Source organism: Neovison vison, chromosome 1, assembly GCF_020171115.1.
Source record: "Neovison vison isolate M4711 chromosome 1, ASM_NN_V1, whole genome shotgun sequence".
Lineage (NCBI taxonomy): Eukaryota > Metazoa > Chordata > Mammalia > Carnivora > Mustelidae > Neogale > Neogale vison.
Window position 1 is genome coordinate 12258953 of NC_058091.1, and position 24630 is coordinate 12283582.

At 47.2% G+C, this 24630-nt stretch overlaps 1 protein-coding gene across 1 annotated transcript in view; it reads right to left on the reverse strand.

The window, feature by feature from the left end:
* Window positions 1-343: 343 nt before the first annotated feature.
* Window positions 344-24630, reverse strand: part of SCAF8 (SR-related CTD associated factor 8) — a 152944-nt gene continuing 128657 nt past the window's right edge. The window contains exon 22 of the mRNA XM_044243426.1: window positions 344-1462. The gene's annotated coding sequence lies outside the window, so the exon portion shown is untranslated. The remainder of the gene's footprint in view (window positions 1463-24630) is intronic.

The following is a 24630-nucleotide window of genomic DNA, read 5'->3' on the forward strand; positions in this document are numbered from 1 at the left end:
TGCTATGATATTCCATTTAACAGGAAATACAGTAGAGTCAGAAACGGGAGAGCGCGAAGGTGTAATATTTCTGGGGAGGAAACCGTCTTTGATCCACGTGGTAGAATGCATAATCAAAAGGACCTTGGCCCTCGTAAAGAGCTCAGCCTTTCAGCAAACAACAACGGCTGGTTGTGCAGATCCAGACATCGGCAGCCATTCAGGGCAAGAGACTGAAAGACCCAAACCATGTATGCAGCTCTGTCTAGATCCAGGGCCACAGAAACGGCTTGGCCACGACGCAGAGACGAAGCACGGAAGACACGCTGAGCGCCAACACCAAGTAAATGACTAACAACCCAAATTAGTTTCAGTTTTTATTATGAATTCCAAAGTGACAGCATTCTGTGAAAGTGTCAGTTTCTCACTGATTCGATTTCGAGAGACCACAGACTACTGCATTCCAAGTACTTTAATTTGTGACAGAGCCAAAACAAAGAATGATAAAAAATATTCTTTTAGGTGTCAAGAGTGCTCTTATTTGCGTTTTTGCCATAATTTTGTTCTGTTTTCCCTGCAGGTCTCGTGAACACTGATAATTTCCAAAACACAAAATCCTGGTCTGGATACTTGCAACAAACTTTTTATAATCTCTGCCTGAACAGGAAGCTAATAAGAAATGTACTTATAAAGTATGTGTACAATACAATGTAATATGCCCGTTCATTGTCATTTCCTTCCTCTCCCACTAGGCTTCTCATCTACCACCTGGGTACCTGCCATTTGTAATTAACAGGACACTGAAGGCTGGAACGAAATACCCAGAAGGCCATCTTGAACCCTGGATTTTCTCAAAGCTGCATTGTCTTTTCAACAAAAGCTCAAGACATTTTTTCAATGTCTGAGAGGTCCAAGGAGATGACTCATGATGGATCCAAGTCACCAGTCAAGAACTACAGTCTACGCATGTTGTGTTCAAGAAAAAAAGCCGTGCTTTACTAAAGCTAAGGTTCTAATAATCTGTAGTTCCAACACACTGTGACTTTTTCCCCCTCCGCAGGGTTTCCTCGCCATCTGCCCTTTCCATCACTGGTACTGGATGACGGAGTTTGTCGCCATTTATGTTCCAATCAGCTCGGGTCCTGCGGAAGTGCATATCTCTTACAGATGTGATACTGTTCCTCTGAGTGCATCCTCAAAAAGAACAATTATGAACTGGAAACTCATAGAGTTTGTGTTAAAAATTTATAAAATTAAACCTGCTCCAACAGGTAATACAGGGAGGCATGCTTGCAACCTCTGGATTCAATCAGAGACCATGCCTGAGAGCACAGAGCCTTCTTAATAGGTAACAGCGGGTTCCTTTTAACGCTTCCTTAAACAAGATCCGATGTGCTGCACATTAGAACTTTGAAGCACGTCTCATTTATTTCTACAAGGCTTGGGACACAGGAAGCTGCCAGACCTTCATTCGTCACCTTGCCTGTTGACAAAAGGAACAATAACTGGTCATCACCGGTCAACGGAATAAGTTTTCCTAGCTTTTTTTTTTTTTTTTCTCCCCAAGATAATTCCTAAAGAAGGGATGGTGTCCATGCAACAGCAAATGTTTCAATGTTTGATGAATTTCTGTGCCCTAAAATCCCGTGTCTTCTTCCAGCACAGCGGGAAAAACCAGAGTATGCGGTGTTCATCTCTCTCCCGGGGCTGGAATTATTCAGGAGAGACCCCTGTCTTGGAAGTCAGCATGCCCAGGCTTCAGATATGATCCCACCAGGAGCTAACAACATCACCTAACCCTTCTGGTTCTTCATTTCTTTGCCTACAGACTGAGAAGCCCTCCGTGGATGAGTTCTAAAATGAAGCCCAATCCAACCACCTTCATGGCTCCATGGGGTCCTGCCTCCATGGCTCTACACAGAGCACAGCCAGGTGTAACCATTCCAGTCCTTGGCAATGGTGAGGCTTCCAAAATACCCAGACCTCGGCTGCTCTGGTCCTAAGGTTCTGCTTGGAGTTTTGAATGAGGTGAACGTTCAGAGAAGCGGCAGAATATCTGTTAGCGTAGGAAGTCAATTAAAATCTCGAGTGAAGATGTGATCAAGCTATATGGGTGCAAACTTCTGAAGATACACATTTCCACATCTTCTGCTGTCTTAAGATCTAAGAAGTGTCTTTGGTGGGGGGAGGAGGAGGTACATGCTGGTTTTTTTAAATTAAGAAATAATTGTATCAAAGTTGGAGAACATATTAGAAAGGAGAGGAGCGTGGACGCCTTCTGTAAGAACATACTACATAGCTATGACTTTCTTTCAACTAGCTGGACGCAGGGAAGTAGTGATAACTAGTAACTTGGCCATGGCACACATTGTGGAGGTGAGTTCTGGACTCCGGAAGTGTGGCCCGAAGCCCATGCTTTCAAACATGATGCCAAATTATCTCACCATACCTCATTCAAACGATAATGAACTGAAGAGTTTAATGGGACTTTCACAGATGCCACAGGTACAACCAGGAATTAGGTTGAATATTTGGAAATTTCGGGCAACTGGTTCCCATTAGTAACAAAATGATCAGTTTCAGCAACTGAGAAACTACATGTAGTCATTTTGACTTGATCTTTATGCCTCTGTGGCTGGTAAAACCTAGATATGCCAAAACAACTATTTATTTATATAATATATTATTTATTTCTGAGGGCATCCCGGCTGTGACGTGTGGTAAGAAAAATGCGGACTAAGTTTTTCATCATTCTACCGTGTGGGTGGCAGAAGGAGACACACGGCTCTGAAATGTGTGAACGAGCCACACACAAAAAACGGGCACCAAATGTCTTCTACGACTTAGGATTACTCTAAATGTCTTACTAATGTGTTTATCCTTCAAACGTTGAATTACACTCTATTCGAGAGAAAACAACAATGAAAATAAGCTCATCTTCACTATCGGCAGCTGCAACCCAAAAGTAACAAGAGCTGTTTCCCTAAATCTGGATGAGATGTGCCAGGTTGTAAGAGGACAGGGTTGATGTCCAGAGCAAATCAGTATCTGTGTGGTCAGACACATCTGTGTTCCCCAAGACCACACTGGGGAACAAAATGAAAAAGACACAAATTTACTTAAAGTATAAGGGGGGGACGTCTGAGAGTGTTCTAACACGTGTACATACACACCAACGCAGACTCCATTTCTGTGGGTTTTGTTGCCAAGTAAGAAGATAGTTCTGTCTTGACAAACTTGAAATAAGCAAACAGTACATCTTTTATGGAATTCTGTCAAGTATTTTGACGCCTGTGCGTTTTGGGGAGGCGGATATCTGAAGCACCCGGTGGACTTGCTATCAGAGCATGGAAAATGACCCACCACTGAAAAAGGTGGGCATTCAAAAGGGACCCTCTGCTACTCGTGCAGGAGCAATTCAGGGGTGGGGGAAATGGTCCCAGAGCTTCTGTCTGGATTCTGCCTTCCTTAGCAAAGTGCCTCACATTTCTGAACGCTCTGGCTCTGATAAGGGGGCCCCAGCCTAGAGCAGTGGAGATCTGAGCGCTCAGGTGACCTGCCCAATGTCACCTGGGAATGCGAGTGGCCGAGCCAACAAGCGGGAACGGGCTCCAGGTCCCGAGTCCCTGGCCAGGGCTGGCTCTTCTCCACGCGGTGTCTCTGGCTAATAACACCGACGATCAATGAATTTGTTATTTGTTAGGATGATTCAGTTCTTATGCCCAGTTTCGTTGCTACCATCAGCCCTCACCGATTAAGGGGCTCGTGAAGCCTGTCTCGCAGAACAGATCCAGCCGCCTCCACGACGAAACTGAGGTCTGAACAAGAGTCTTGCCCTGTGTCACGTGGCAAAGAGCCATGCAGGGGGGTCCCGAGCCATGCTGGCTTGGATGCCTCTGCTTGGGGGATTTCCATATGCCGCGTGGGCCGTTCCGGTGTGTTCTGGACCACGCGGCCCCAGGGTCGGGACGGGCCATGGAGCTCTGTCTTCAGGTGCAGAGCCCAACACAAGCTGCTCTATCTGAAGCCTCGTCACAAAAAAAGGACACCCAGCGGCTCTGCATTCCGCGGCTGAGCAGACACTCCTCATGGGGAGCCTGCTCCCAACTCCTTCAAGAGCCGGCTCAGACCGTTTGCAGCTACCAGTGGGCTTCACTTTCCTCCTTAATAATGACTATAGGGGCGCCTGGGTGGCTCAGTGGGTTAAAGCCTCTGCCTTCAGCTTGGGTCATGATCTCAGGGTCCTGGGATCCAGTCCTGCATCGGGCTCTCTGCTCAGCAGGGAACCTGCTTCCCCCACCCCTCTGCCTGCCTCTCTGCCTACTTGTGATCTCTCTCTCTCTCTCTCTCTGTCAAATAAATAAATAAAATCTTTTTTAAAAAATGGCTGTAATTTCATAGTAAAGAGCAGGAGGCTAAAACCCCCACTTGTCAATGACAACATGACACAAAATACGACTTTTCTTTTAAATAAACTGAGACACAGTAGTATCTGGAGGTGAATAATAGTGGAAGGCGATTGGTAAAGTTCTAGAACCAGTTTTCTGCAGCTCAAGTTGCCATTAATGATGTATTTGCTGCAACTTAATTTTGAACTGCAGTCATTGTTTTATAAAACGGGCATAATTAAGGCAAATGGACACGGAGGTGTCCTTCTCCAGCCGTAATTGACTGGCGGGGGGCAGCGGCTGCTGGTTCCTGGTTACTTACAGACGCACCTCCCTGAGTCAACGCACACAGCCCTGCAAAGCGGAGTTTCATTAATCCCATGTTGCAAACCAGAAAACAGGTTCAAAGAGGTTAAGTGACCAAAGTGGCACAAGGCGGCAGAGATGCACTTCAAGCAAAACGTGCCGATCCCAAGCGTCTTTGTGCCCTCCCTCTGACAGGCTGCTTCCCCCCAGATATGTCTGGGCTACCAGACATGCAAGTGACCACCCCATATTGTGACCCACATCTGGGACTGCTGAGGAGGGGCCATCGGTGACCAGGACAGCAGGAGAGGCCACCTGCTCCCAGAACAGCTGTACCCTTTCTTACTTGCAGAAACCCTGCTCTAGACAGAGTGGCCAGGTCTCCAGGTCTATTATAAAGTGGCAGAAGAGGGAAGGAGTAAGGACGAGGCAGAGGGTTTCCTCAGAGTACCCACCACAGGCAGGCGAGCTGCGTGAAGAAACGGAAATGAACTTAACTTCTATTACAACGTAAAGGCTTTGTGGTCTATTTTGCATTTTACCCGCTTCAAGTAAATGCCTTCTGATTTCCAAAGGACCCATCAGCAGGCTGGAAACTGCCAAAAGCCTCAAGAATCGTTTCTAAATTACAGTTGAGAAAGAGAATCTAGGGAGAGGCTCTGACCCCTTTTTAATTAATTAAATTAATTAATTGCCTTCATTTCTTCCACAGCAAAACTCTCATCAGAGCTGCGAGGAATCAGCAAAGCTGACCGACCAGAATCCACTGCCCTGGTCTGTCTCTCCAGTTCTCCCCGAAAGGTGGAGGCGTGAAATTACGAAATCAGCCTCAGAAAACCTACCCAGAGAGTGATCTGTTCCTGCACGAATCCTTTGGATTCATCACCAATGGGCTAACCGAGGTGGGGTGGAACAACACCAAGAAAACCATGTCCTTGCAAACAGACTTTCAGATCCACGCCTCAACCAGTCTGCTCTGCCACATCGGAAGGAAAGTGCCAGAGCTATTCATGGACACCAGACCCCAATCTGCTTCGTCCAGCTGATCCGTCTGGCCAGCCCATATGGGAGCCGGATGGCTGGCACAGATCTGAAGGTATCAGTGTGTGCAGACATGTTCTAACATCACTGGCTAATGTTTCATTGTTCTGTAGTTAAAAACCTATTTAAAATGTGTGGAGTGATGTCCCATTAGGTTAGAGCAGGACGAAGTCAACTCTTTCCAAGTACCAAGTGAATAATTAAAATAAAATAAAAGCAATTATTCCCTATTAGGGAAGTTTATCTCTAAGATGAGGGACTCAGGGCTCCTTCATTAAACTGAGATCGCGTTTTCTTTCCTATCATACCCACCCACACATTGTGCACATAGTGTTTGTGCATACATAATCCCAACATAACAGAACGGCCATATTAGTGCTAAAACAGACCTAAGGGATTGCGGGGCAAAAAATTCTCATTCTAAACTTTAAAATAAACGGAAGTTCAGATGTGTCCCATTTGCCCAAGGGCACACAAAGACTGGAAATCTAGATGACATTCTGATCTCTTGTCCAACAAAATACTGTCTGTCCTAGAATGTTCCTCTTTCATTTAATTCAAATATCTCAGATATTATATACTGGAAAGTTATGCCATTTGGCATGAATGAGCCAAACAGAACATGACTTTTGAATGATGCAAAGATAACAGACTTCCGGACCATCACAGACTGGGCTGTTTCCGTAGGCGGTGAAGTCCGGTCTCCTGTGAACCAGCGGACGGGTGTAGACACGGGATGTGGCAGCACCCTCCCGGGGAGCTCGTCTATGGGAGACACAGTTCAGCACACTGGTTAAAGGGTGCGCCCCGGAACTGACTCGGCAGGCAATCCTTGGGGGACTATAGCATCCACGACTGTAAAATGGGGATCAGTACCCACCAGCGAGGCTAACTGGAGGGATTAAGTGAGGCGCCGTGTGCAGAGTGTCCATCACGCAGGAGGCAGGAAGGATATGGATTCTTCCCTGTCACCCAGGTTCTCAGGGAGCCCTGGCGACAGAAGGCAGAGCACTGATGCTCACCCACTCTTTGGTTACAGGCGCGAGGCTGAAGGTTTCCATTCCCGCGGCCGGGCCAGTACGCTAGTCCCTCTCTTGTCCACCTTGAGATTGCTCAGTCAGCCACCGAAGACACTGTACGCAACAGCCGCCTTGTCTGCAAGGCCTTCTCAGGGGCGAGGGCCCAGTCACCAGCCTCCCTTGGTCCATACGCCTGGGAGAGCTCAGCTGCCAGCAGCATCTTCCTCCTATCCTTGATGCTGAGCTCCTCTGTGACCGACGGAGCCTCTTACCTTCCTCAGGGATCAGGCCTCACCATTATGGGGCCAGGATCCTCCCCTTCACCCCACCCCAGCAGCCAGCCTGCCCTCCTCCTTCCTCCTTCCTTCTCAGGATCCTCTCTCTGGGCCATTCCTATTTACAGGAGAGAATCACCGCAAGTAACTAGGAATCAGTGTGCATTTTTTTTTTTTAAATAGGTTTCACACCCATCGTGGAGCCCAACACAGGGCTTGAACTTACAACCCTGAGTACGCCTATATTAAAAAAAAAAAAAAAAAAAAAAAATTCAGTGTCTGCCCTTACTGAGCTAAAAGGAAAACAAAGGATCTCTGTTAACAATTCACATATGACCTGATAAGTCTTCACTTGGACACCCTGAAGCTTTGAACTTGGGTGGAGGCTGCGGAGAAGAGCAGAAGCAGAAAGCAAGAGGAAAAGAGCAAGTTATCAAAGGCACCATTCTATACCCTTAAGACAGGCTCCCACGTTTGCAGGATGGGAAAGCAGACAGCAGGCTCCATGCAATCCAAGGCAAGGTCTGTCTCTGCTGTTGTCAGAGCCCCACTGCTTGGCACGGGGCTTCTCAACGGCTACTCAGCGAAGGGCAGGAGAAATGGGAGTGAAACAAGCTGAGTGCCGTCCCGGAAGTCTAACAGCCTACTCGCTGCACCTCCCATCGCCCAGACCTTCTGGAGTAAGAAACAGGCCTGTGACACCTGTTCCCTTGGCAGGAGAATCATCTCAACTGCACGGAGGCCTAGGCTCCAGGCTGGTGCTAAATACGAATGAATTTTACGTGGGAGCTTGCTTTGGACAGCTCTCCCTCTAGCTTAAAGGTTAACAGGTTTGCCTTTGCATTTCCAAGAACAGACACTGTAAGATCAATGAGGGGCAGGTCCCAGGATCTACTGCCCTGGATTTTAATTTGGCACATGCAAATGGTCACCGGTAGAATGTACTTTTTCCTCCACTAGGAGGCTGGAGCAAAAACTACTAATACTTATTTAGTAAACTTGGAACCCATCAGATAACAAATTTTTAATGCATTTCAAAGTTAGGGACTCCCGGGTGGCTCTGTGGTTAAGCGTCTGGCTCTGGGTCAGGTCAGGGTCCCAAAGTCCAGGGATCGAGTCCTGCATTGGGATCCCTGCTCAGCAGGAAGCCTGCTTCTCCCTCCCCCTGCTTGTGTACTCAATCTCTCTCTTTTTTGGACAAATAAATAAAATCCTAAAAAAAATTTTAAAAAAACTTAAAAGTTAACTTTAAAAGACTTTTAATATTGTTTATAGGCATGCCTCCTTCATGCATAAACTCTAGAAACCCAGGACAGTGATTCAATTTCATTTTTAGAGTACTAGAAAAATTTGGTGTTTAAAGAAATCATATTATAGGGGTACCTGGGTGGCTCAGCCAGTTAATCATCTGCTTCAGCTTAGGTCATGATCCTGGGGTCCTGGGATTGAGCCCCACAAGGGCTCCCTGCTCAGTAAAGAGTCTGCTTCTCTCTCTCTGTTTCCCTCTGTCCCTCCCCACTGCTCATTCTCTCTCTCTCTTAAACAAATAAATAAAATCTTTTTTAAAAGAAATCCTATTATAATCTTTTTCATAAGATAAAGGAACCTTTTGAAAAGTGAACAATCATCCATTTTTTTAAAAATTTCAATTTTCATATATCAGTTTGCTTAAAGCAAATTCAATCTGGTGTCCTCAGCTGTCACCACAACTGAATTGAAGAGACTATATGGCCACCCAGTTGAGCAGATGCTTTTTTCTTTTCTTTCTTTTTTTTAATAGCTGCAGAAACTAATTTGCAAACTGAATTAGTGGCAAGGAATTGACATGACTTAGTCAAGGAAATGACGAGCCACTCACTTTTCTTGGATGCCAGAAAATGCAACCCAGGAAAGGTGACCACTGGAGTTTCTTAGGACACTGAGCCCTGAAGGAGCAAGGCCCCAGGGCTGGAAGGACAGGTGGCAGGAAAAAGTAAGTGCAGAGACCCCACCTGCCACATTCATGGGCTGCCCCTCGGAGCAGCTATGGCTGCATCCGATCTCTCTTTTCTAGGTCTACGCTTTACCTCCTTATCTAGAATAAATAGTTAAAATCAGGAATTTGCTGTTTAAAGGAACCCCCAGAAGGTTGCCTGAGTGAAACTGAAAGGAAAAAGAAGGGAGAGAGACTAGGGTCCTTCACGTGCATCTGGAAAGGCATAACCAGGAAATGGATTCATGCCCGTTGGGTAAGTTATCCGAGTTGCGTGTGTCTGTCTCCATACCGCGGTCTTTCTCTAGGATGGGCTCTGGGGTACCTCGGGGGGTCAGTCAGCGAGGCATCTGGCTCTTGGTTGCAGCTCGGGTCACGTTCTCGCAGTCGTGAGATCGAACCCTGCCTCCGGCTCTGCGCTCAGTGGGAAGTCGCTGGAGATTCCCTCTCCCTCCTCCTTTGCCCCTCCTAGCTTGCGCACTTGCTCGCTCTCTCTAAATTAAACAAAACTTGAAGCAACAACAAACTAAGGTGGGCACGAGGGCCCCACGTCCACACAACAAGCACAGTGCGACAGCAGCAAATGCAACAAGTGGGGTCGTCTTTACCTAGACCATAGCGCGGAGAGGACCAGCTTTTCCACAGAAAACATCTGCCATCGGCCTGGGCTTTAACGGAGGCCCCCCCAGGCACCCTGAGTAGTAACTCTGACATCAGGGAGAAACACTACACCTGAATTGTTTGTCTTTTTAAACAGAAGAATGGCTTTCAGGAAGACACAGTGTCTTACTTAACAAGCGCACAGAGAACTCCGAACACGACCCAAGTGAGTGAACCACCAGGCGACACTCTTTCTACAAGCAGCACAGTTTCAGGCACGTCCATCTTGGGCAAATGTGAAAGCACAGAATAGAATGGGCTACGACTTTTTAAAAAAAATATATGGATTGCGATTGCTTTCTGCTGTCCTGTTTGTCAGGAGCACTGACCAGGAATTGGGATAAGAAAATCTCTTCATCCGCACTGTTCGAGAGCTGACATGTACCGAGCCTGTTTCCCGCCCAGAATTCCCTCACATGCTCACGGGGTGATAGGGCATGGAACATCCCAGAACACATCTCATACCTCCCATCCAGCTGTCCAGGTTCTTGGGCCTTTTCACAGAAGACCTTGAACATCAGAGAAGGGACCTTCTCAGATGGTACCAGATCCCCAAATTACAAATCCCATGACAGTATGCAATTTGCCCCTAAAACAGGTCTGTGATAATGAGTAGAAAAAGGCCAGGTGGAGACCCAGATGTGGAGGGGGTCACGTGGGCCACAGCTGACCAGCAAGTGACACGTAGCTGCCCATTTGCCTTGCCATGAAGGTTAATTCACATCTGTGCCTTAGCAGAATTACAGATTGTCACATGCCATGAGTTGGCTTGGAATAGCTAACGTCATGCATGTTAGGGCCAGGAACGCTAAAAGGCGTAAGCATTAGTTCATCATCAGTTTCCTAGTTCCAAGCCGTAAGCGCCCAACGTGTCAGACACACTGATGCCGAGGAGCTTGGGCAGAAGCCGGCCGCCCAGTTCCCCGGAAGACCCTGCACGGCCCTACCTCACAGACCCTGGCATACACTTTGAAAGCCACTGATCTAACATACATATAGCTTCTGTTTGGACAGACTTGTCCTACATGGTTTTAAGCAGTCGTGATGAATCAGGTCCAGTGGGGGCCACCAAGGCAGCCTCTCTCGGACCCATGCAGGCACTCCTGGGCAGTCCCTGCACAGAAACTCCTTACGTAGGATCTCAGGGGCTATTTTCTTCATTGATACCCAATGCTCTTCGTTTGGGATTGTATTTTGGAAAACGAAACCCCTCTCTGAAATTACAATGTGTACGAAAGGAAAGCTTGATCCACTTTATAAATACCAATTCAAGAGGAAATCACCTCTTCCATCTGGTGTTAGGTGTTCTAAAAATGTCAGGAACAAAAGTGATTCTAAATAGTTTCTTGTCTAAGTCTCTCCCTCTTTTCTCCCCATCATATATATACTGAGAAATAGGACCCCCCCCCTCAAAGCCCCCTCAGTTGTTTGTACATTATCATTTGTATAGGATTAGTAAGTTAGCTGTTAAAGTAGACAGACTCCTTGGGGTCCAGCAGAAGGATGGGCCAGCAGAGTCTACACCCAAGGCTAGGAAACCGGGTGAATCTGGATTGAAGACAAGGACAGGGGCAGGTACTCTTGGCATGACTGGCTTGGCTGGGAGACAGGGGGAGCTAAGGAAACAAAATTCCAACAGGTCACAGGAGAACTTGAGCACAGCCCTGCCTATAAACTATTTATGACAGAGTATTACACAGTAAGAAAAATAGATCCATTTTGAGATGTAGACAATTGATTAAAAGTTGGCAGTTCAGTTGTCTTGTTAAAAAATTTTTTTTTTTTTTAAAGTAACCTCTGTGCCCAAACGGGGCTCGAACTCATGACCCCAACATCAAGAGTTGCATGTTATATGGACTGGGCCAACTGGGAGCCCCTCAGGTATCTTTTTATAACTTCAAAAAAAACCTGTTCCTTACTTTTCCAACCACCTGCCACTAAACCCAGTCAAAAGCCTGTGTCCTCTTTGCCTGTTTTGAAGAAAACACTCCTGCCTCTTCAGGCAACCTTACTCTCAACTCTCTACCCTTTTCCTTAAATGACTGCCTGAGCTGAGCCAGCCTTGGCAAATCCTGGCAAGGGGCCCACCAGGGGACTGCAGACCTTTCACTGCAGTGTGGCAGTGGGGGGAGGGATGAGGACCTCCCCCCGCTTCCTGACCTCCAAGCAGGCGTCACAGATGAGCACAGCAGCTCCTAGAGGGTAGGACCCTCTTGGCTCCTACCGCTCCTGCAAAGTAGGGCCTACATTTGCGCCGCAAGTCTGTCCTCATTTTGGTAATGTTTCCTCAACTCAGGAAACATTTCATCCCCCAACGAGGGTCTCTGGTGCGGTGCAGGGGGGTGGACAGGAAATGTCTGCGAGGCCGTAAGAGAAACCCGGTCTGACAAGAGCTCCTCTGCCTCCAGAACCCATGGTTGGGTTTGGCCATGCGCACGTGAGCAGATCATCTCTGGAGAATCTGGTTGCCAAGAATGTGGTCAAAATTTCTGGCTTGCTTTCTCTCTGGAATGATGACAAGTTGCACATCTTTTTACTTGCTCTAGCTTCCTCTTTGGAACATTTCCCAGGGTGCTCAACAGGGCGCCACTAGGGAGAAGCTGTCCCAGGTTTACACAGCATCGCTGGGCTCATACCAACACACCCCGCAGCAGCAAGGGCCCAGGGCACCGAGTCCCGACACAGGAGAGAAGGCAACCCACGGCTGTTAGTTCTAATACATCCCCAGGAGGTCCCAGGGGACAGCAAGACGGGCGTCCACGTCCCTCTTCCATTTGCATTATCCTCCAGTCAACCATGCATCAGGGACGTCAGACGTGTGGACAACAGATACCTGACTACCACTAAAGGAGCCAAGGAAATCGTATGTCTCTTCACTTATTTTATAGGTAGGAAAAAGAAATGAAAACTCAAGCTATAATTTAGACGTGGTAGTATGTTAGGGCTTCTCTTAAAATATTTTTTTGTATCAAGGTGCCCCGGGTGGCTTAGTCGGTTGAGCTACTGACTCTTGATTTTGGCTCAGGCCATGATTTCAGGGTCATGAGATCAAGCCTCATGTCGGGTTCTGCACTGGGTGTGGAGCCTGCTTGGGATTCTCTCTCTCTCTTAAAAAAAAAATTATATCAATCCTCAATTACATTTCAAAGTAATAATCTAAAAATTATCTCTGTAGAGGGGCCCTCAGCTAGCTCAGCTGTTAGGTCATACAACTCTTGATCTTTGGGTTGTGAGTTTGAGCCCCATATTGAGTGTAGAGCTTAAAAAATAGTGTAAAAAAGTATTTCAGTGGATAGTGGTTTATTCCAATTGTGATTTAGTCCACTGACGTATCTCTGATATTTCTTAAACTGCGTAGACCATTTTTACAGTTAAATAATTAGACATATGGTGGGGGATATTCTGGTATACCTCACTCTATTGCTCTCTGAAGATCCTGTGTTCTGTACAAAATGAAGGTCTGGGGCAACCAAGGGTCAAGCCATTCTACTGGTGCAAATTTTCCAACAGCAGTTCCTCACTTCCTGTCTTTGTGCCATATTTCAGTAATCCTCACGATATTCCAAATTTTTTCATGATTATTATATTTGTTCCTGTGACCCAGGATCAGTGATTATGACTTGCTGAGAGCTCGGATAATGGCTGGCATTTTTTAGCAATAAAGCATTTTAAAATTAGGTATACACTGTTTTTTAAAATGGAATGCTATTTTGCATACTTGATACACCATAATATAGCGATAATGTAACTTTTATATGCACTAGGAGACAAAAACCTGAAAGTGGCTCACTTTACTGTGCTGGCTGCTTTACTGTGGTCGTCTACAGTTGAGCCCACGGTACTTGCGAGGTGGGCCTGTACCCATTTCTCACTAATACAGTTCTTTGTATTCTCAAAAAGCTTTTAACTACAACATTTAAATGACCCTGTCAGTGGGGTTCAATTTAGTTTTGTTAAGTGCAAAAATGAAACTGTCAACTGACTATTAACAATGCCTGTGCTGGGGCGCCTGGGTGGCTCAGTGGGTTAAGCCGCTGCCTTCGGCTCGGGTCGTGATCCCAGGGTCCTGGGATCGAGCCCCGCATTGGGCTTTCTGCTCAGTGGGGAGCCTGCTCCCTCTTCTCTCTCTGCCTGCCTCCCTGCCTGCTTGTCATCTCTCTCTGTCAAATAAATAAATTAAAAAAAAAAAAAAAAAAAAAAAAAAAAAAACCAACAATGCCCGTGCTTGGGGTGGGTGTTTTTAGGAGGGAGGTAAGCTTCTCACTCTGCTATCTGTCTCTTTGGAAAGGCCTTCTTGGCTCTCAGACACCTTTTCTCTTGCAAACAAAGCAATACATCTCTGGAATGAAATAAAACCCATAATTCTCATTTTTTACCACTAAATCCTAGCCACTCACCCTCAATCTCAAAGCCAATCTGCAGTTCACTGAGAGGTGACTCAAGTCATTTCTAGGGTTAGTGACACTAGTAAAGGACAAACCTGAAAATTAGGTTATTCCTAAAATAGTCCCTATCGTTTAGAGTCAATGTTTCCTTGGGTAGGAGAAATGGAGAAGGAGTTAAGGGGGATTCATACATAAACATCGTTCATCGTATGTGTTTCAGTTCGAGAAAGGTTCTGAATGAACCATGGCTCTACTCAGTGGTGCCATATTTTGAGGGCAAGGCTGACATCAGAGCTGATTTCTTTTGGGAACACTGTAAAGAACACGGACACATCCTAAAAGATGACAAATCGACATATATCAGGGAACCTGTAATAGTTGTTGCCAAATAGAGCAAATGAAAATACACAAGAAATAATTTTTAGCATAAGTATGTCCCCCAAATTACATGGGACATACTTGTACTAAAAGTATTTGTCGTGTATCTGAAATTTAATTTAATTGGCCATCCTCCATTTTATTTAGCAACCAACTAGGGAGTCAGAAGTGTGGGTACCTCAGGGACACGGAGCTAACAGGTTGTGTTCATTTCCACAGAAACATGGTTAATCTAGAACCAAAGATGTTTTTCAGAATGTGTATCCTTTACTACTTATTCCTGACGGTAAGAATGCTCCCTTTCCAAGTTTGCTCCTTTTCTCCTCCAGAGAATTACGTGAGCTCACCACATGCCCGGGATGTTCTAAGAGCTGGACACAAAGAGGTGAGTCAAGCACAGAGTCTGTCCTCGGGCAGCCAACACGCTCGGAGAGAGAGAATGGGAGCAAGTGGACGGAAGCGTGGAGAACATGAGAGACCGTCACAGAGGCTGGAGATGGGCACTGCTTTAGACAAGGTGCTCCTCAAAGCTTTCTCTAAATAAACACAGAGAGAATGTGCGGGAGTGTGAGGAGTGTGGAAAAATGAGAGGGTATGTGTGTCTGTGACAGAGAGTGAGATTAAGAGAGACAGAGAGAGAAAAGAAAAGAGACTAGGGGAAGGCAGACTGGTCACCTGACATGCCCAAAGCAAACCCACGGAACCACTTAGGGTTAAGGACAACCAGTCTTTTGGGGCCAGGCCCGTAGCACAGGAAACCAGCATCCTCAGAAATGAAGCCCCGTGTAGAACGGGGCCCAACTACAGTATGTTTTGGGGAAGCCCGTAGTTAACACTGTTTACACGCTGTGTTGAGAAGGTACACCTGTGGCCAGGAAAACCACGCTCTCAGTCCCTGCCAGCAAGCCCGTCTGGAGCCAGGAGGAGTATGGACCCCCACTGCACCCCCCCTCGGAGCAGCCAGGGGACTGTGGTCTCCACATGGGCACACAGTGCAAATAAAGTTCCCAGCGCTCTTGAATCCCTTCGCCTGTTCAAAAGGACAAGGGCAAGCATCTGATCTTAGGGCATGGTCATGGCAGCACTGGCCAGAACTAGGAAAGCTGCCAGCACTTGTCAGTGGTAGTTAATGACATCATGCCTTTGTCTGGCCCCAGGATTCTAAGGAAGGACCAGGCGGCCTGACTGTACCCCTCTGGTGTCACCTAAGAGAAGCCCAATCTTAGGGGCCAGAAGACCTGCACAAATATTCTCCAGAGTGAGCACACTCATCCTTGTCGGACTTGCACAGACTCCCCCAAATCTGGATCATTCTTCTATGGACACAGTCGAAACATGTCCTTTAATGTATGCGAACTGGGGGCGCCTGGATGGCTCAGTGGGTTAAGCCTCTGCCTTTGGCTCAGGTCATGATCTCAGGGTCCTGAGATGGAGCCCCGCATCGGGCTCTCTGCTTAGAGGGGAGCCTGCTTCCCCTCTCTCTGCCTGCTGCTCTGCCTTCTTGTGACCTCTCTGTCAAATAAATACATAAATAAACAAATAAATAAAAATCTCTAACGTATGCAAACGGGAACTGAATTAAAAACTTCAGCTGTGGGCTGATCTGTGTGGCGCAGGTCCGCGCTGTCAAGGATCACCACCCACCTTGGCTTGAACCACATTCTGCCGCTGCAGGGATCTGAGCGTCTCTTGTGTCTGACCCTAAACCTCTGCCTCCTCCTCATGGTTTTTTTGTTTTTGTTTTTAGTTTTCTTGTTTTATTTATATACATATATTTCTAGCAATCTCTACATCCAATGTGGGGCTTGAACTCATGACCCTGAGGTCGAGAGTCGCACGTTCCCCAGACTGAGTCAGCCACGTGACCCCTCCTGGGTTCCTCCTAAGCAAGATCACTTGATCTCACACTTGTGACAGCTGAGTTTTCTGGAAGCAGGTACAGAACTCATACAGCATTTTAGTTCTCTCTTCCACCATCACATAACCTATTGGTTTAACTAAATGATGCATGATATCCACTCAAGTCAGTAATAAATCAGTTGTCAAGGGCAAATTTGAGGTTAGAAATCTGTCTCCTGGGGCACCTGGGTGGCTCAGTCGGTTAAGCATCTGCCTTTGGCTCAGGTCATGGTCCCAGGGTCCTGGGATGGAGCCCCGCCTAGTTGGGCTCCGTGCTCAGCGCAGAGCCTGCTTCTCCCTGTCCCTCTGCTCCCCCCCACCTGCATGCTCTTCCCCCCTCCTCAAATTAATAAAATCGTAAAAAAAAAAAAAAAAAAAGAAAAGAAAAAAAAGAAATCTGTCTCCCACTTTGGACTCTTTAAATGGGCCAGCACCAGTCTGTAAGCGCGCCCTGCGCATGAAGACGTTGCTGCCACGGCAAGGATACTTCCTTGGAGACCCTCTATGGCAGCCCTGCTCCTCCTCATTCCCAGGTCTCCTTATCCCTTGCTCCCCTCATTTTTGTCCCGGTTTTTCTTTTTGCATCCAGTTGGGTTTGCTTTCCTCCCTCTGTGCCAAGATGTGGCTTCTGATCTCTGCTCCACGCTGTCCGGCCACGGCAGGTGGAGGGTTTCCCTCCCCGGCCCCACCCAGAGCTCCACCATGAGATCGGGGCCGCCGTCCAGCAGGCCCCCCCCAGGGTTGACGCTGGCCCAGGAGCCAGTGCTCTGAGTCGGGCGGTACCAGCCGGCCAGGCTGCTCTCCACCCGTGCCATAAATAGATTTTTACTGACTTCCTCAGACACCTCGCTCACATCCTGACACAGAGCGTCCAGAACATTTTTCACCTGCCAATCGGACGACCCTCTGCAAAAGCTGCGATCTTATTTCTGGCAGGAATTATTCTTAGTGAACCTACGCCAGTGCCTTTGGGACACAGATCCGCCCCCCGCCCCCTTTTTTTTTAACAGCCGACAAACCTTGTAATGATTTCTTTTCGGCATGATGCTGGGAATGATGACAAGTTGACTGGCCTGTAGTTCTAGGAAAACTACCTTTCTTCTGCTTGAAAATCAAAACATTTGCCTCATTCTGAGCACAGGAATCCCTTCCTGTTCCCCACAATTTCTGGGTCTTGCAGCAATTTTGAGGTCAACCTTTAAATTCTTCTTGTTCCCAGGGATGCAATTTTTCAAGGCCAGGGCCACTCTGAGAACTAGGGCCTTCTCGTTGACCTCTGACCTTCCTTAGAATTTCCCCTCTTACGTCGACACTGAGCTTTGTCCAGCAAGACACCGCCACCTGCGTAGCGCGGCCGGCCTCTCCCCTCCTCACTGTTCCCACTCTGAGCCACACTGAGGACACAGCGGGGCTGTCTGCAGGATTTGACCAAAGCCGCCTCTCAAGCCAACCGGCAGCTTCCTGCCTGGCTTTCTAGAGTGTTGTCCTACCCTTTCACGGTCACCGGGGACCCTGCGTCTTCTCTTCCAAAGTGTCCTCTGCACAAAGACCTTGATTCTTTCTCATGGGGCTGAGACTCACTCTGCAAACATCAGCAGGATCCCACTGTTGACTTCATCATCCCTCCTCGGCCAGCTTCCCTCTTTGAGAGTCTAGCCACTGAGCTGACCTCCGAACCCTCTGAAAGCTGTTTTCCCAAAATGTCACAGTGCGAGCGGCGGGCCTGCCATGCGGGCTCGGGGCCAGTGTCGTGCCTGCCTGCACACTTCAGAATGATGACAGCTGCCCACTAACGTCCCACGGTGCCTCCACCATAAACTGCCATCGGCGCCCCGGACACACAGGCATCCGCATCCCCATGTCTGCGGTGAGACTCAGGGAGACGCAGCCCGGGGCCCCAAAAAACTCAGTGAATGCTAGCAAGATCCGAAGAGCGCCGCTCGGGGGGCGGGGGCGCACCGGGGCCCGGATGCTTCCTCCAGCCAACACGGTCTTACGCTCGCTAAAGACCTTACCTTTTTAGGGGGGGTGGGAGGTTGGGGTACCAGGTGGTGGGTATTATAGAGGGCACAGCTTGCATGGAGCACTGGGGGTGGTGAAAAAATAATGAATACTGTTTTTCTGAAAATAAATAAATTGGAAAAAAAAAGAGCTTATCTTTTTAAAAATGTTTTACATTTATTATTTTCTTAAAAGATTTATTTATATATTTTCAGAGCGAGAGCGAGGTGGGTGGGGCAGAGGGAGAGGGAGAGGACCTCAAGCAGATTCTGCCCAACGAGGGGCAGGACGCGGGGCTCGATCCCACCGCCCCGAGACCACGACCCCAGCCGAAATCAGGAGTCGGATGCCTAACCATCCGCACCACTCAGGTGTGCCTTTTCTTTCTTTTTCTTTTTTTCTGTTTTTTTATTAAGAGGATAATTTAACAACTGCTTTTCCAATATTTATACATTATTTCATCCTTTTTTCCAATTACATTTTTCATGTTGACCTCTCTCTCTGTATATATTTTTGAGGTACAGCTGACATAAGATTTTATTAGTTTCAGGTGAAAACCTTTTCCTTTTTGTAGGGTTTTATTCTATACATTCATGTATTCTATATGGCAAACAAACATCTATACTTTCAGGAATAAAAAAATACGTCCAGATTCAGGATTTTATTTTTTCCATACTTGCCTCTACCTTATACTTTTTTCTACCATATACATTACTTGTACGATTTTTTTAAAGTATTTTAAGATAGAATCTGCATATTCTGAGGCCCAATTTTATCTATAATTACCTACACAATGGAACAGATACTCTTTAATATTTAGCAAAAGTTTAAAAAATTACAAAAGGGAACTTTTGCAACATGTCCATGATTAGAATTTATTATAAAAATAGGAGAAAGATGCATTTGCTTATTTTTTAGAGAGGCCCCTGGTCAGCTGGACTGAGTGCCAGGTGGGGGGGTGGCGGGTGTGTTTTACCTCGGGCCACCCCTTTCTCCAGCACTGCCAGTACAGGGAGAAAATGCTAATGTCTCCCCTTGCGCTCCTATTTTGGGTTGACCGGCAGCTGTGTATGGAAGTGGAGTCTGGCTCCTGAAGGCCTTCTCTGTGCCTCCCCCACCTTATTTAACTCTACATGGGAGCAAAAACGGTTAATGTCCTAAGTGGGTGTTGAGTGGGCCTGGCCCCATATGCCTCAGTAAATTCATGAATTAACTGATGTGACTAGTTGGGGAGTTTTCCTAAATATTCTAACAACATATAGATGATATGTGCATGGTACAAATCTCGGGCTCAGGCAGGAGGCAGGCTCTTACAGGAACCGGGGCATTTCTGAGGCAGGCTAAGGAACCCGCCCAAGGTCACACAGGTAGTTCATAACTAAAGTCAAGGACTAAAATTCAAATGCTGTTTTTTAAAAAACTTGCTGTAAATTGCTTTTAGATAAACTCCTGACTTAATTTAAATAGCTAAATTCTAGTCAAAGCCAGGCTCAGCTTGGAAATCAGATGTTTACGGTAGATAGTACAGAGAGGAACACTTTTCCTCAGGCGGACAGTTATGTAGATTTATACGCATATTTCCTAGTTTTAAAAAAGTTACATAGATCAATGGTTTGGTAGCTGGCTGAAATAATTCCATATTTTAAAAATCTGTAGGAGGCATCTGTTAGCAGTTTTGAGTTTCTACCACAGACTAACAATTTGGTGATAGCAAGCTGTCTTCCAATTAATGTTCCAGAAAACATTTTATTTCAAGATTTTCAGAACCAGAGCCAAGATTTTCTGGGATATCATTGTAGTTTTTTCCTTTTATAAATCTTTCACAGCTAGGGTTAATAAGCATTAGGTCTTGGAAAGTGTTCTGATTTCCTAAGAAAACGTAACTGAGACTCATAGGTGACCTGCCTTTAATCTTTCCTAACCTAATGGATCAAGTAGAACATGGGGCACTGCCCTCACGTTATAGTCACATCATTCCGTTCTCAAAATGATGCAATTTCCCTTGTGTTGTCCCCCCTCCCCCTTAGCAAACTTGGAATCAAACTTAACAACAGTTCACCCTCCTTAAGAGGTTCATTTGTTTTTCTGAGTCTTGCGTCCCTGCCCCCCACCGCCTTCTTTCTGTGAAATCACACCCCCGTACCGTCTTCAAAAATTGTGAGACTAACCTTTCTTATGAAGCCTTTCAGATGACTTCCTGTGAGCCGCCAGAGCCGGAGCCCACGGAGTCACATGCAACACACCGGGTGCACATGGTTTCCATGCTTTCCTGCCTTCTGTAACTATTACGCTCAGAGCTTCTAAATGGGTGACGGCATTTGATTTCTCTAGGACCCAACACAGTGCCTGGCCACTCACTTATCTGTTGGGTGAACAAATAAAACAAAACCTAAAGCCAAACCGGTGACCCAAATGTGCTCATTCTTTATAGCTACAACTTTTCCTTTTCCTGTACTTTTTCTTTTTCTCAAGATTTTACTTATTCATTTTATTGAGAGAGAGAGAGAGAACGTGTGTACAGGCATGGGTGGGAGGAGGGGCAGAGGGAGAGGAACAGACTCTGTTGAGCTCACAGAAAGCCCAACGTGGGGACCAGACAGCGATTAAAGCGGCTTTGTGAATGAGAAACAGGCTCAGGTGTGACAATGGTGTAAGGCAGGCGGCGGGGCCAGGACCTGAACCCCGGTCTTCCAATGCTCTTCCCGCTCTACCCCAGCTACCTGTGAAAATCCAGGCCCTGGGTGTGACTGCCCAGGAGACTGCCACTTCCCACCTTTGGTTTCTGGGAAACTGTTTTTGGGGGTTTTTTTGAAGATTTTATTTATTCATTTGACAGAGAAAGAGAGAGAGCAGACAAGCAGGCGGGGAAAGGCAGAGGGAGAGGGAGAAGCAGACTCCCCGCTGAGCAAGGAGCCCGATGTGGGACTCCATTCCAGGACCCCGGGATCATGACCTGAGCTGAAGGCTTAGGTTTAACCGACTGAGCCAGCCAGGTGTCCCCGGTTGTTAGGAAACTATTAACGAAAATTACACACTACCTCCTTGCCCCAAACTAGAGAGATCATAGCTAAAATACTATTATTTGGAAAGCACGGGAGAGAGTAATATGAATTTCCACAGACAACTCACCACTCCTCGCCTTCCCTCAGGGGCTGTTTCCCTCTAGAAGAATACGAAGAGAAGACGGCCACACGCACATCTGCCAGCCGACGTGCAACAAAGTCACAGCGCGCACCCCGCTCAGCCTCCAGCCCTCGGCTTCAGGGCTGTATCACACTGTGTGTTTACACTCTACCCAGTGAGTCCTCCCAAGGACCTGGCCCTTTTGTCCACAGGGGGCTCTTGGCCCCGTCTGCCCCTTGGGGGGACGGGGAGCTCCTGGGCCCAGCTCCTGGCAGAGCCTTCCTGGCCTCCCCCACCGACACCTGCCCCTTGTTCTGCTCCCTCATTATCTCCAACCTTGCTCCCTGCCCCTCTGGGCCCTGGTTCTGCACTCCACAAGGAAGGCACAACAGCATTTAAAGAAAAAGAAAGATAGAAAGAACGAGAGAGAAGAAAAACGCCCACCGCCAACAAACATGCACAATCCTACCACTGTTTCCACAGCCGAGTGGTTCTTCCTGGAGGGGGAGGAGGACGTTTACTTAGTGCTCCCTTACACTTCATAAATACAGCCACGGCTAAGTTTTAATGTATATATAAATATTCAGCCTAATTGAGCACTTAAGAGGCTATGTGATGAATATTTTTAGCTAAGTATAATAAAGAGTGGAAATTTTAAATAGAATTTCCTTGGAGAATAAAAGGAATGTTCAGGGCTTTCCAAAAGTGTCTTTCCTCAACGGCTTGCTGCCAAGTGTCGGCCTCCCCCGCCCCCCCCACCCTGCCCCGTGCAGGGACTCTGCTCAGCTGGACTGGAGAGCAACGGGGATCACCAATGGCCTGTGGGGCTTCGGCAGTAAGTCTGAGTGCGACTCACTTAGCTCACAATCCAGTTCCCACTTAGACTCTGGAAGAGCCATCAGATCCAATATATTCAAGATGCCTTCTGTTCGCTCCTCAGATAGGAACATATAAACATAAACACACGAACTACAGGCTGACACAAAATGAAAAATGAAATATCCATCCAAGTAATTGTCATCTAGAGCGATGCAGAGACCTAATGGGGTGTGTGTGGCGGGGGAAAGCGATTGCTTCCAGACAGGGTTACTGAAGGTCAGCACTGATCAGCTCCTTCCCTTTAATAGGTCATGTCGAATGTACGTTTTCCCTATCAGCCGTTGACCTCTCCCGAATATTCCATGGCTTTCCCTAGGGACCCAAGGGCACCTGAGTGATTCTCTGTCTCCTGTCCTCCCTCAAGTCAGGGCCAGCTCTGCCTCGGCAGCTTGGCAGGTGTGGGCAGGCGCACAGTGAGTAAGGGGCCTGGGAGGGAGGAAGGGGCTCCAGAACGTTCCTTGCAGAGACTGAAGTCTATAGCATGAAGGAGCCTTTGAAAAAACAGTCTGGATGAAATAAGAGTCCGGAGTACTCAAGTGCCAACAAGGCACGGTGCTAAGTTAAGACTCAACATACCTGACCTCATGCTATCCCCAAATGGCCCACTGCAGAAGACATTATCCCTGGAATTCTGTGTCACACGAGGGAATCTGGGCACAGACAATCTGAGTGTGTTCCCTTCCCCCTGAACGCTGTTCTGTGGGAGACACTGGATTTGAACGCCATCAACCTCAAAGGCTCATGCTTTTCCTGGGACCTAATAACCGCCTGTTTGACACGAAACCATCTTTGCACTTACTTTCAAGGAAAATAGACTTGCTACTGTTTTTGTTCAACAAAAATAAACTTCCTTAATTACACTGGAAGAATTTCAAAGTGTTTTCAAACGAAAAACACAATTAAGCAGTGCCCATTCAGAAAGCCCTTTGCTGTTGAGAGGGAAAATAACGGTACTCCATGTTCTACGCATGCAAGCGGCAGCCACGGCCAAAGCCAACATCCCTCTGCTGCCTCAACCTAAGAAGTTGGTCTCTTGAAAATCAACCAGGAAAGAAAAGAAAAAAGAAAAAAAGGGGGGGGGGGAAGAAGAGAAAAGAGAAACAGGCTTCAGTGTTAAATATGAATTTCTGGTTGCGTGAACTAACTTGTAAAGAAAACAGATGACTTCTAGTCTACAACCAACATTAAATCTCAGTTATCTACAGTGTTGAAAAATGGGCTGTTCTACATAAGATAATGGTTCGGAACTACAAACGTGCACGTGGAACATAAATCCTACTCGGTCTAAGAGGCGTTTCTGGACGTCACACAGCGCAGCGCCGCCGGCTGGTTTCTGCGCTTCCTGACCGGATTCCAGGGCTCCCGGCAGCCACGGCTCTCGGCTGTGTCCGGGACTCACTAGCTGTGGGCTCGTCTAGCTGCTGGACTAGATGGAGGAGAGCTCCTGCCCCACCAGGACAGCGTACAGCTTCACCTCCGTACTAACTGCGGACCCGGAGATCAAGATCTCAGAGCAGCGTCTGATACGGACCTGACTCCGCATCACACGGGCTTCACAGAGCCCTGTCTGTCTTCATGTAGACCAGGAGGAAGCTGGACCCACAGGCCTTGTCATTCAATCTGCCTTGAAACACACACATACTCTCCACCAGCTCCCAGATGCCCTGACACCCCCTAACAACAAGACCCCGGCCCACACCCACCTTGACCGATTGTCCCGGCCACGACCTCATGGCCTGCCCAAACCTGTCCTACTGGGCCTTGGCCCCCCAGCCCCACGTGTCTCTCTAAAGGAGACCTCGTCACAACTGCTTCGGTCATTCAGGAGCCTCTGGAATCTACTTCCTGGCTTTTACTGGCTGAGTTTCAGAACCGCGGGAAAACCTGGGCAGGTGCCTTTAAATCAGTCAGGATTTCTGCTCGGTTTTTTTATTTAAAAAAAAAAAAAAATCTTAAAGCCTTTTTAAAATGATACAGGTAATACGTTACGACTGTGCAAATACTATCCCGGGAGATGAAAGTCCATCTCTTCCCTCCCGCCATTTAGCTCCTTAGACTTTCTCATGTACACATGCAAACGCACCATTTCTGCTGATTTTTCAAAAAAATCTACATACAGGATAAAACTGTCTTGTAATTTGCTTTTTTTCCCACTCCGTGTATGAACCTTCAGGTTCAGCGTATGCAGACCTATCTCATGTTTAGCGCCTGGAGAGAGCATCCCTATTCAGGTTCTGTATATAAAATGCAAATAATGCATATTATGATGCATTTGCTTGCACTTACGCCAAGTATTTCCTTGGGCTTGATTCCTGGATAAAAGGG